Below are 14773 nucleotides of genomic sequence, written 5' to 3' on the forward strand. Positions count from 1 at the left end.
TTACCTCTGATAGTCCATCAATCTGCCAATCCACTTCAATAGGAGGGCAGGTCCACAAAACTATTATGTTAACATCTACCTCTGATAGTCCCTCAACTTGTCAATCCTCTTCTCAATAGGATGACAGGTCCATAAATCTATCACGTTAACAGTTACCTCTGATAGTCTATCAATCTGCCAATCCTTTTCAATAAGATGACAGGTCCATAAATCTATCACGTTAACATTTACCTCTGATAGTCTATCAATCTGCCAATCCTCTTCAATAGGATGACAGGTCCATAAATCTATCACGTTAACAGTTACCTCTGATAGTCCATCAATCTGCCAATCCACTTCAATAGGAGGGCAGGTCCACAAAACTATTATGTTAACATCTACCTCTGATAGTCTATCAACTTGTCAATCCTCTTCTCAATAGGATGGCAGGTCCATAAATCTATCACGTTAACAGTTACCTTTGATAGTCCATCAATCTGTCACTCCACTTCAATAGGAGGGCAGGTCCACAAAACTATTATGTTAACATCTACCTCTGATAGTCCCTCAACTTGTCAATCCTCTTCTCAATAGGATGACAGGTCCATAAATCTATCACGTTAATAGTTACCTCTGATAGTCCATCAATCTGCGTCCATAAAATCTATCATGTTAACAGTTACCTCTGATAGTCTATCAATCTGCCAATCCTCCTCAATAGGATGACAGGTCCATAAATTTATCACGTTAACAGTTACCTCTGATAGTCTATCAATCTGCCAATCCTCCTCAATAGGATGACAGGTCCATAAATTTATCACGTTAACAGTTACCTCTGATAGTCCCTCAACTTGTCAATCCTCTTCTCAATAGGATGACAGGTCCATAAATCTATCACGTTAACAGTTACCTCTGATAGTCTATCAATCTGCCAATCCTTCTCAATAGGATGACAGGTCCATAAATCTATCACGTTAACAGTTACCTCTGATAGTCCATCAATCTGTTAATCTATTTCAATAGGATGACAAGTCTACAACTATCACGTTAACAGTTATCTCTGATAGTCAAACTCATCAGATAATGGCCTACCAGGTGATGTGCCTCTATTCCGACTTCATGGATAGTGCCCCACTAGGCGATGTGCCTTGTCTACCTTTTTTTTCCCCCTGCTAAGTCTTAATCAAGACTGGGGGTTGGTTACTTGGAATCCATTGGATTAAGAGTAACGAATCTTTCACATCGTCGAGTTAACATTACACTTCTGACGATCATCATCCCCACAGAGTATGCATTCAACTTGCATCACTCCCAATTTGTCACGTTAACAATATACCTCTGACAACAATCAACTTATCAATCCTTGACAATAGGATTATAAGTCCTCAAAATTGCTCAAATCGTAATCTTCCCCAGCAAGACGCTAAGTCTTCAAAATCTTGTTCAAATCACAAGCATCAAAATTTATTGCTTTTGATGATAAACTCATTTAGCAAGTTTTCCCAGCGAGACGCTAATTCCTAAAATCTTGTGCAAGTTACAAGAACACATTCCTGTCAAGTTAACATCAAACCTCTGACAAAATCCACTTATCAATCCTCTTCAATAGGATGATAAGTCCACAAAGTTGCTCCAATCGCAACATAAATCCTGTTACGTTAACACCATACCTCTGACAATCTACTTATCAATCCTCTTCAATAGGATGATAAGTCCACAAAGTTGCTCCGATCGCAACACATTCCTGTCACGTTAACATCATATCTCTGACAATCCACTTATTAACCCTCGTCAATAGAATGATAAGTCTCCAAAGTTGCTCCAATCGCAACACAAACTTCCGTCATGATAACACCAAACCTCTGACAATTTACTTATCGACTCTCGTCAATAGAGCGATAAATCCATAAAATTGCCCCGATCGCAATATCTAACCCGTCAAGTTAACACCAAACCTCTGACAATTTACTTATCGACTCTCGTCAATAGAGCGATAAATCCACAAAATTGCCCCGATCGCAATATCTAACCCGTCAAGTTAACATCACACCACTGACGACACAATCCACTTATCGACTCTCCTCAATATAGCGATAGGTCCACAAATTTTAGTCAAGTTAACATCACACCTCTGACAACACCAAATCAACCTATCGACTCTCTTCAATAGAGCGATAGGCCCATAAAATACTGTTAGGTTAATATCACACCTCTAACAGTTAAACCGCCCCCAATGAATTTGTTAATCTCTTTTCAACAAGAATAGCAAGTTTTTATTATAAAATCCCTAGCGGATTAAATATTTTCTGGAATTATCCTAGTGATAATAAAGAAAATTTCTGAATTTCACTCTAAGTAAAAATTCATGCCAAGTTAATATTACACCTCTGGCGCTTCCAACTTTCTTTCAGTGTTTCAAATAACACAGGAAGAAATAATAACAAAGCCTACGTATTCAATATCGTAGCGGGTCGTTATTAACAACGCCAAAATCCATGCACGCATGGGAAATTTATCCCGAATCCTAAGTAGGGATAAGTCAACGCCTAACACGCGTTGCCGGTTAGTCTTTTACCGTAAAAAGGACAAAAGTCTACGTATTTAACATCGTAGTAGGTCGTTATTAATAACGTCAAAATCCATGCTTTACACGCATGGGGGACTTTATCTCGATTCCTAATTAGAGATAAGCCTACGCCTAACACGCGTTACCGGTTAGTCTTTTTCTGTAAAAATAACAAAGTCTATGTATTCAAAATCATAGCATCAAGTCTAAGAGGGTTTATTCTCTTAGCACAACGTTACATGTGAAACGGATTCAAATAATTCACATGCTAGCCCGACTCAAACGGTAGTCGGTAAAGGTTTATCAAATTCGTTGATGGCTGAGGGTTTGCCATAAATCCTATGCATGTTTGCAGGTTCATCAGTTTAATGGACGCAAACCGAGACTTAAAACAGATGAGCTAAAGACAAGTCTCAAAGACTTAGTCAAAAATACATGAAAGTCACCTCCGCGTCTCGAGTCGAAACGTCAAGGTCAGACCCGCGTTGCAAACACCAAAACGCCGAGGTCACACCCGTGTTCCAAACGTAAGGGATCCTGCATGGCAAATCTCTTCAACCAAGGTGCCTTCGAAGCGAGTACAGAGAACGACTCCTTTACGACAAGGAATCAACAGCTCCAAGATCAGAGTTGAGATCCAAAGTATTCCGAAAATTCGTCCCAGTCAACCGCAAATTTTCGAAAACTTTGGAGGGGGTTCTGTAGTCTGTCTAAAAATCACAATAGATAGCTGATCCCTCATCAAACACCGATGATGGAAGTTACAATCTTACGACTTTTAGAAAGCTACAATTTGAAGACTTTCACGTAGATCTCTGAAGGTTACAATCTGACGGCCTTCACGACAACCGATGAGAGCTCTAGTTCAATAGCATTCACAATCAACATCGGGAGTTACAATCTGACGACTCTCATATTCTCAAGGAGCCAAGACGAAGAGTACAAGACAATGATCTTTGCAACGCTATGACAAAAGAGATTGCTTGTTGATAATCTCTCCAAAGCAAGACGCGGAACTCATCACCGCGCTCTAAGACCAAAACGCGGAGGTCCTCCCCGTGTATCAACACCAAAACACGGAGGTCCTCCCCGTGTGCCAACAGTAAAACGCGAGGGTCGAACCCACGTTACAATATCAAAACGCGAGGGTCGAACCCACGTTACAACATCAAAACGCTGGAGTCGGACCCGCGTTACAACATTAAAACGCTGGGGTCGGACCCGCGTTTTTTAATGCCCAGCAGGTACCCAATTCCGCGTCTCCAGTCTAAAATGCGGAGATAGGATCCTGAACGCCAACGTGGGCGTTTAACTCGTTCAAAACACGAGCTGAACGGTTCCAAAACCGGTTCCCATGATTTGTGGGCGGTTACACCCCACTTAGGAGTGATTTAAGGGGCGGTTACACCCCCTTAATCCCCTATAAAAAACGAGTAAACTCAACTGAGTTAAAGGTTCGGTCTATTGGAACATCTTGGCAGCAAAGGGAGAGATCGGCATTCATCCTTGGGAGCATTCCTTGAAGCCTTCGGCCTTGGCATGAGAACCGATCCTTGGTTTAAATCAACTCTTTTTCAAGAGTTTCCAACTCGTCCAGAGTTATCAACTCGTCCAGAGTTTCAAACTTGTCACGCAAGTTCTTCACAATGTCAAATCGTGAGGAGAAGATACCGTTCCAGTGAAGCAAAACGTCGGATCGTCAACGGAGAGCAAACTCGACGCGAGCATTCGAGAGAGGCATCCATCGCCACTGTGAAGAACCCAGTTTTAAACAAAGGGGAGAATCAAATTTATTCTCCTCTCTTTTGTAATCAGAATCCAAATTGTAATCGATTTTGAGAGAATAGAAATCAATTTTCTTTCATTGTCTTTTTTACTACAAATTTTTCCACAAACAAAAGATGGCGACTCCGCTGGGGACGAGCTTCTCTGACGAAGAAGTGGTGGTGCAATCCGATGTTCATCTCACTGGAACGACCGTCGAAACTCTCGGGTAGAGTTTGATCAAGCCAAGTTTGAGGAGTCCATCTCATCCGGATCCCTTAGCCCCAAGGCTATGCGCAAGATCCGTAAAATCTTCAAGGAGACTAAAGCTCCAATTGTTGCTCCTATGCCGAAAGAAGCCCTCTCCTTTAGCCAAGATTGCTCGGACAGCCCCTCCTCCGATGGAGTGGGCTCAGCTTTAGCCAAACCCGCGCCAGAGCGACGAGTATTGGGTCACAAAAAGCCCATCGCGGAGACCAACTCCGTCAATGCCGACAACATCCTTGCAAAAGCCTTAAAACAGGCCAAGAAGAACGCTGCTCATCGAAGAAGAAGGTCTCAGCGACGGGCACAACTTCAAGAAAGTCGATCCCTCAACCAACGCGAGCTTCGTGTTCGTGAGCCTAAACGCGACCCTGAGCTCCGCGTTTATGAGCCCGAACAGGAGCTTCGCGAGGACCAGATTGAACGTAGCCCTCAATGGCGCGTTTTACATCTAAAACGCGGACCTCAAGGCTTCGTTGAACGCGAACTTCAACTTCGCGTTTCCCAGTCAAAACATGACCCTCGCGTCGACAATGAAGAACGCGACCCTCATGTCGCCAAACCAAAACGTGACCTTCGCGTTTCAGCGTCGACAATGAAGAACGCGACCCTCATGTCGCCAAACCAAAACGTGACCTTCGCGTTTCAAGTGCCAAACACGACCTTCGCGTTTCAAGTACCAAACGCGACCTTCGCGTCTCAAGAGCCAAACGCGACCCTCGCGTCCCAAGTTCCAAATCCAATACAGAACCTGGTATATACCGTGGAGCTTCGGGGTGCTGCCCCGAACACCACCGGGGGTATTCCATCCCCTCCGGACCCCCTAGCCAGGGGCGCGCCGCCCCCTGGACCCCCGACTCGCTGTAGCGCGACTAGATTGAGGGGTGGATATAAGAAGTTTATGGATTCAAGGCATCTCAACCAGATCCATATTCACCAAGAGCCAGTCCTGTCTAATCATGGACTGGGGGTTCCAGTTCAAACCTCACGATCAGTGAGTAATTCCCCTCGAATCTTTACAACAGATTTAAGAGAGTTCATATCAAGAGAAAGACCGATGCAGCAAGTCATTCGTTCATTCCAATGTGAACGGCTGATTCCTATGGTCCTCTCGGGATATCAATGCTGCTCATATGCGGCCAAACCATTGGTGTTTGACCAATTAACGGACATTGCTTTGTCTAACCAACGACGACGTTCGCACAGGAAGAAGTCTCCAGAGACCGAATATCCTGAGGTCACTATCAATGTGATCGGCAGAGGGAAAGCCTCAGGTCCTAGTTCCGATGACTTTGAGACAAGTCGTTCGCCGACCGTCAGAGAAATCGCTAACGTGTTTGAAGGAGTTTACCGACGCACTCGGACGCGAACAGGAGCCATTCCCCCTGTCAACTATCAGAGGTTAGACAGGGGAACCAATTCCAATGATGAAGACTCAGCCATTACAGAGTCCCAATCATCAAGCTCTTTTGTTGAACATGAGAGCCCCGCTTATATGACGGGAAACCATGAAGATCTCATGAAGAGACTTGATGAGCAGAAGGCCATGATCAAATCTCAGCAAGAGGCCATCAATGAACTCATGGCCCTGTTGACTCAAATCGTCGCAAACAAGGCCAAATCTCAGAAGACATATTCGCCACCTAGGCAAGAATCTTCCCGGAGAGGAAAAACGTCTTCATCCCGACCTCACACAAGCAAAGGGAAGGGAAAGGTGGTTGATGACACGACTTCTGACCAAGAAGCCCACAACCTAGAATCTTCCTCTGATAAAGGAAGAGAGACTGAGAACGAGTATAATCTCCAGTCTGCCAAAATGGAAGAATTGGAAGCCCGCCTCAATGTCATTGCTAACAGAAGCGAGCTCCAAGATGAGGGAGTTGTCAGGCCCTGTCAGACCCTATCCTGCCGAATGGGATGCAGCCCCTTATCCTCTAAAATTTGAAGTCCCAACGCTACAAACTTTTGACGGCACGGGATCACCGAACCAACATATTTATCATTTCAAGTCACAGACTGGGAATGTAATATCAAACGATACCATACTGGCTCAATTGTTCATTGGCACCCTTAAGGGAGTTACCTTTGAATGGTTCAGGAAACTACCTGCCGGATGTATCCAAATGTGGGCAGATTTAGAGAGACTCTTCCTGTCAAGATTTTTTAAAGAGGATACAGAAATCTCCATCCATACCCTTCTCGCCACTAAGCAGAAGAAGAGGGAATCCGTCAAAGCATTCGTCAAAAGGTTCTGAACCATGGCTCTCCGGTGTTCGTCAGGTATGACACAGTCTACTTTAGTAGAGACCTGTCGACACAACTTGAGACCGACCTCCTAGCCCGAATCGGAGTTGTAGAATGTCGTTCTTGGAGACAACTAATCTCTCAAGGCGAACAGGCTCAAAAGATTATTGCCAGGATCAAAGCTGAAGAACAAAGTAGGCAGGATCAACCTGAGCAATCGGACCAAGCCCAACCTTCTCCTGAGCAATCGGACTAAGCCCAATCTCCTCAGTCAGAAGGGGAAGATACTACGACCACTGAAGCTAATCATCTTTAGTAGGATGCCGGGTCTCCAATAACTATCACGTTAACAATTACCTCTGATAGTCAAACTCATTAGATAGTGGCCTACTCCTTTTTCCCCCTGCACTTGTTCAAGACTGGGGGTTGGTTTATTTGTAGTTCATTAGATTATGAGTAATAAAGTTTCTGAGTTGTTATGTTTAATAGAATACCTCTGTCAACTACAAAATCTACCAAGTTTATCACGTTAACAGTTACCTCTGATAGTCTATCAACTTGTCAATCCTCTTCTCAATAGGATGGCAGGTCCATAAATCTATCACGTTAACAGTTACCTTTGATAGTCCATCAATCTGTCACTCCACTTCAATAGGAGGGCAGGTCCACAAAACTATTATGTTAACATCTACCTCTGATAGTCCCTCAACTTGTCAATCCTCTTCTCAATAGGATGACAGGTCCATAAATCTATCACGTTAACAGTTACCTCTGATAGTCTATCAATCTGCCAATCCTCCTCAATAGGATGTCAGGTCCATAAATCTATCACGTTAACAGTTACCTCTGATAGTCTATCAACTTGTCAATCATCTTCTCAATAGGATGACAGGTCCATAAATCTATCACGTTAACAGTTACCTCTGATAGTCCATCAATCTGTTAATCTATTTCAATAGGATGACAAGTCTACAACTATCACGTTAACAGTTATCTCTGATAGTCAAACTCATCAGATAATGGCCTACCAGGTGATGTGCCTCTATTCCGACTTCATGGATAGTGCCCCACTAGGCGATGTGCCTTGTCTACCTTTTTTTTCCCCCTGCTAAGTCTTAATCAAGACTGGGGGTTGGTTACTTGGAATCCATTGGATTAAGAGTAACGAATCTTTCACATCGTCAAGTTAACATTACACTTCTGACGATCATCACCCCACAGAGTATGAATGCAGCTTGCATCACTCCCAATTTGTCACGTTAACAATATACCTCTGACAACAATCAACTTATCAATCCTTGACAATAGGATTATAAGTCCTCAAAATTGCTCAAATCGAAATCTTCCCCAGTAAGACGCTAAGTCTTCAAAATCTTGTTCAAATCACAAGCATCAAAATTCATCACTTCTGATGATAAACTCACCTAGCATCAAAATTTATTGCTTTTGATGATAAACTCATTTAGCAAGTTTTCCCAGCGAGACGCTAATTCCTAAAATCTTGTGCAAGTTACAAGAACACATTCCTGTCAAGTTAACATCAAACCTCTGACAAAATCCACTTATCAATCCTCTTCAATAGGATGATAAGTCCACAAAGTTGCTCCAATCGCAACAAATTCCCGACCAAATCAACTTATCGACTCTCTTCAATAGAGCGATAGGTCCATAAAATACTGTTATGTTAACATAACACCTCTAACAGTCAACCCCCCCAATGAACTTGTTAATTCTTTCTCAACAAGAATAACAAGTTTTCATTATAAAATCCCCAGCGGATTAAAGATTTTCTAGAATTATCCTAGTGATAATAAAGAAAATTTTTGAATTTCACTTTAGGCAAAAATTCATGCCAAGTTAATACTATACCTCTGGCACTTCCAACTTTCTTTCGGTGTTACAAGCCACACAGGAAGAAACGACACCAAAAATCCATGCATTCACGCATGGGGGACTTTATCTCGATCCCTAATTAGAGATATGTCTACGCCTAACACGCGTTGCCGGTTAATCTTTCACCGTGAAAAAGACACCAGGATTCATGACTGGGGGAATTTATCTCGATCCCTAATTTGAGATAAGTCTACATCTAACACATGTTGCCGGGTAGCCTATTCCCGTAATAATAGCAAAGCCTACGTATTCAATATCGTAGCAGGTCGTTATTAATAACGCCAAAATCCATGCCTTACACGCATGGGGAATTTTATCCTGAATCCTAAGTAGGGATAAGTCAATGTCTAACACACGTTGCCGGTTAGTCTTTTACCGTGAAAAGGACATCAAAATCCATGCCTCACACGCATGGGGGACTTTATCTCGATCCCTAAATAGAGATAAGTCTACGCCTAACACGCGTTGCCGGTTAGTCTTTTCCCGTCAAAATGACAAAGTCTATGTATTCAAAATCATAGCATCAAGACTAAGAGAGTTCATTCTCTTAGCACAACGTTACATGTGAAATTCACTTATCAATCCTCGTCAATAGGATGATAAGTCCACAAAGTTGCTCCAATCGCAACACAAATCCTGTCACGTTAACACTAAACCTCTGACAACCCACTTATCAATCCTCATCAATAGGATGATAAGTCCACAAAGTTGCTCCAATCGCAACACCTTCTTGTCACGTTAACATCATACCTCTGACAAAACCCACTTATCAATCCTCGTCAATAGGATGATAAGTCCACAAAGTTGCTCCAATCGCAACACACATCCTGTCACGTTAACACTACACCTCTGACAAAAATCCACTTATCGACTCTCCTCAATAGAGCGATAGGTCCATAAAATACTGTTAGGTTAACATCACACCTCTAATAGTCAAACCCCCCAATGAACTTGTTAATCCTTTTTCAACAAGAATAGCAAGTTGTCATTATAAAATCCCCAGTGGATTAAAGATTTTCTGAAGTTATCCCAGTGATAATAAAGAAAATTTCTGAATTTCACTCTAAGTGAAAATTCATGCCAAGTTAATATTACACCTCTGGCGCTTCCAACTTTCTTTCAGTGTTTCAAGTAACACAGGAAGAAATAACGACAAAGTCTACGTATTCAACATCGTAGCACCAAAATTCATGCCTTACACGTATGGGGGACTTTATCTCGATCCCTAATTAGAGATAAGCCTACGCCTAACACGCGTTGCCGGTTAGTCGTTTCCCGTGAAAATGACAAAGTCTATGTATTCAAAATCATAGCATCAAGCCTAAGAGAGTTTATTCTCTTAGCACAACGTTACATGTGGAACGGACTTAGACAATCCATATGCTAGCCCGACTCAAACGGTAGTCGGTAAAGGCTTATCAAATCCGTTGATGGCTGAGGGTTTGCTAAAAATCCTATGCATGTTTGTAGGTTCATTAGCTTAATGGATGTGAGCCGAGACTTGAAACATATGAGCTAAAGACAAGTCTCAAAGACTTAGTCAAAAATACATGGAAGCCACTTCCATGTCTTAAATCAAAACGTTGAGGTCAGACCCGCGATGCAAAAACCAAACGCCAAGGTCATACCCGTGTTCCCAAACGCTTAGGTCAGACCCGCGATGCAAAAACCAAACGCCGAGGTCATACCCGTTTTCCAAATTCAACATGCAAGGGTGAGACCCGCGTCTCAAGTTCAAAATGCAGGGTTCATCCTCCGCATTCCAGAAGTAGGATTGTGATGCATACCTTCACACAGGTCCTGCATGGCAAATCTCTTCAACCAAGGTGCCTTCGAAGCGAGTACAGAGAACGACTCCTTTACGACAAGGAATCAACAGCTCCAAGATCAGAGTTGAGATCCAAAGTATTCCGAAAATTCGTCCCAGTCAACCGCAAATTTTCGAAAACTTTGGAGGGGGTTCTGTAGTCTGTCTAAAAATCACAATAGATAGCTGATCCCCATCAAAACAATCTGACGACTTCCAGAAGGCTACAATTTGAAGACTTTCACGTAGATCGCTGAAGGTTACAATCTGACGACCTTCACGACAACCGATGAGAGCTCTAGTTCAACAGCATTCACAATCAACATCGGGAGTTACAATCTGACGACTCTCATATTCTCAAGGAGCCAAGACGAAGATTACAAGACAATGATCTTTGCAACGCTATGACAAAAGAGATTACTTGTTGATAATCTCTCCAAAGCAAGACGCGGAACTCATCACCGCGCTCTAAGACCAAAACGCGGAGGTCCTCCCCGTGTATCAACACCAAAACACGGAGGTCCTCCCCGTGTGCCAACAGTAAAACGCGAGGGTCGAACCCACGTTACAATATCAAAACGCGAGGGTCGAACCCACGTTACAACATCAAAACGCTGGAGTCGGACCCGCGTTACAACATTAAAACGCTGGGGTCGGACCCGTGTTTTTTAATGCCTAGCAGGTACCTAACTCCGCGTCTCCAGTCTAAAATGTGGAGTTAGGGTCCTGAACGTCAACGTGGGCGTTTGACTCGTTAAAAGCATGAGCTGAACGGTTCCAAAACCGGTTCCCATGATTTGTGGGCGGTTACACCCCACTTAGGAGTGATTTAAGGGTCGGTTACACCCCCTTAATCCCCTATAAAAAACGAGTAAACTCAACTGAGTTAAAGGTTCGGTCTATTGGAACATCTTGGCAGCAAAGGGAGAGATCGGCATTCATCCTTGGGAGCATTCCTTGAAGCCTTTGGCCTTGGCTTGAGAACCGATCCTCGGTTTAAATCAACTCTTTTTCAAGAGTTTCCAACTCGTCCAGAGTTTCAAACTTGTCACGCAAGTTCTCCACAACGTCAAATCGTGAGGAGAAGATATCGTTCCAGTGAAGCAAAATATCGGATCGTCAACGGAGAGCAAACTCGACGCGAGCATTCGAGGGAGGCATCCATCGCCACCGTGAAGAACCCAGTTTTAAACAAATGGGAGAATCAAATTCATTCTCCTCTCTTTTGTAATCGGAATCCAAATTGTAATCGATTTTGAGAGAATAAAAATCAATTTTCTTTCACTGTCTTTTTACTACAAATTTTTCCACAAACAGTCTTTTGTAGCTCAAAATTTTAGTTTAACCTAATTCAGGTAAGTCAAGACTTTTTGTTATTCAATTTAGTGGTTGTTATTTAATTTTGCTTTAACTATGAAGAATTACTAAATAGAGATTGTTGGTATACTTGTTAATAATCTAATAAATATTTTAAAAAATAAAATTTGGGTTCTGTATTTTTGGTCTTAATTTTATGCTTAATTTAGATAATTTCATATTTATTGTTATTATAATTTGTATGTTAAGTATTTTAATGGCAAATTGGTTATTGGTAATGAAATAAACTCATCTTATCTTTAATTATGAAAAAATCAACCTGAGATTATTATTTGAAATAGATATTCTAAGTAGATATTGTTTTTGAAATTAATATTTTAAATAGTTAATTATCCAAATTATTACTTGATATTATTATTCTAAACATAGAAAGCAAGTTTTCCATTGAAATAAATAAACCAAAGACCAAAATTAATAAATCAATGACCTTTGGAAACATTTATAGATTTAAACAGCTAAATGTTAAAAAAATAAAATTAATAATATCCTAAATAGCTAAATATTTAAAAATTAAATAACAAAAATTATTAAATCAATTACCTTCCAAAAACAATATCCTAAACAATTAAATATTAAATAAATTAAAAAACCAAAAATAAAAAATTATTTATCTTGGAAGAATTATTAAAAATAAATTACAATAATTAAACAATTAAAAGTAAAAGCTAACCTTTGACGGATTATTGAAGAAAAGGCAGTGATAATATGAAAAAATTAGAACTTAAAATTCTAAATATTTGATATTCAAAATTACTATTTGAAATTATTTTTTAAGATTTAAATTAAAAATTAATATTATAAATAATATTAAAAATTAATATAAACAACAAATATTCATAATTAATATTCATAACATCTATTTTATCTACTCTAAATAGTGAAATATTAAAGAAATTGAAATACAAAAAATTAATAAATCATTATGAACTTTGAAAGAATTATTAAACTGAAATTACTAAAATTAAAAAAGCTTAATAAACCTAAATAGATTTGTTACCTACGATTGAATATGTATTAGTCAGGACTGACCTTTGCAAGATTATTAAAGAAAAGGCAGTGATGAAATGAAAATTTTAGAATTAAAATTCTAAATATTTAATATTCAAAATTACTACTCAAAATTACTTTTTGAGATTTAAATTCAAAATTAATATTATAAAGAATATTCAAAATTAATATAAACAACAAATATTAATTATTAATATTCATAAGATCTATTCTATCTAATGTAAATAGTTAAAAATTAAAGAAATTGAAAAACAAAAATTAATAAATCATTGTGAACTTTAAAAGATTTATTTAAACAAAATTACTAAAATTAAAATAGTTTTAAAAACCAAAATTTATTTATTACCATTGAATAAGATGAAGAATTATTAAATGAATAAGATGAAGAATTATTCCATGTGAATATGTATTAGTTGAGTATGACCTTTGAAAAATTATATTTCAAAAGGCAAAGATGATCTAAAAATTTTGGAAATTAAAAAATTCTAAACAATTAATATTCAAAACTATCATTCAAAATTAGTTTTGAAATTAATATTGAAAGTTATATTAGAAATTAGTATTCAAAATTAATACAAGAAATAAATATTCAACATTAATATTCACAACATCTATTCTGAAGAGTTAAATAAGTCTCACCAGTGGCCACCCATATGAAAAATAAAAAAAATAAAAAAAACAAAAATTAATAGACTGAAAAAATGAAGAATCATTACCTTAGAATATGTAGTAGTCAGGGATGACCTTTGGAAGATGATTGAAGAAAAAGCAGTGATGATCTCAAAAGATTAAAAATTTAAAATAATTTAAAAAACTAAAATTGATTTATTACCTTTGAATATGATGAAGAATAAGATGAAGAATTATTACATGTGAATATGTATTAGTCGGGGATGACCTTTGGAAAATTATAGAGGAAAAGATAGCGATGATCTGAAAATTTTAGAAATTAAAATTCTGAACAATTAATATTCAAAATAATTATTCGAATTTATTATTTGAAATTAATATTCAAAGTTAATATTAGAAATTAGTATTAAAATTAATATAAACAACAAATATTTGAAATTAATATTCACAACATCTATTCAAAATAGTTAAATAAGTCTCACTAGCGGCCAACCATACGAAAATTAAAAGAATAAAGAAACCAAAATTAATAGACCAAAAAAGATGAAGAGTCTTACCTTTGAATATGTAGTAGTTAGGGTTGACCTCCGGAAGGTGATCAAAGAAAAGGCAGTGATGATGTCAAAAAATTAAAAAATTGCAGCTATATGATGAAAAATCTAGCGAAAATATTATTTGATATGTATTTTAGATATTTTTCATTTTCTTGGAAATACACTGAAAAATGCGACGGAAGTCTGATATGGTATGGATTTGAAATATTTTCAATTTTATTCCAGAAATATGACATCAAAATTTGGCAAAAATCTTATTTGATATGGAATTTAAGTATTTTTGGAAATTTGGTTAAATATACGGCAATAATTTAATTTGGCATAAATTAGTGGAGATATTTGGGGTAAAATGGAAATGTTAAGGATGATAGGAGAGAGTGTTGTTGGTTATTTAAAATGGATGATGTAGATTGAAAGTTGATTTTCATTTTAAATTTAGAAGTTGATCGACGGTGGAGATTAATGTACACATGGCAAAAAATTTAACAAAGGAAAAATTGATGTGCCACATTGTCGAGAAGTACCCATGTGAATTTGTTCCCACATTTGAATGAGTAGAGGGGGATTTGACACCTCACTATACCAAGCACAACTTTTTGTGCTTGGTACCAAGCATACCTATATTTCTCATATATATATATATATAGGGAGAGGTTCAAATAAAAACCTCACTATCCTAAAAACTAA

Source organism: Asparagus officinalis, chromosome 4 (assembly GCF_001876935.1).
Source record: "Asparagus officinalis chromosome 4, Aspof.V1, whole genome shotgun sequence".
Lineage (NCBI taxonomy): Eukaryota > Viridiplantae > Streptophyta > Magnoliopsida > Asparagales > Asparagaceae > Asparagus > Asparagus officinalis.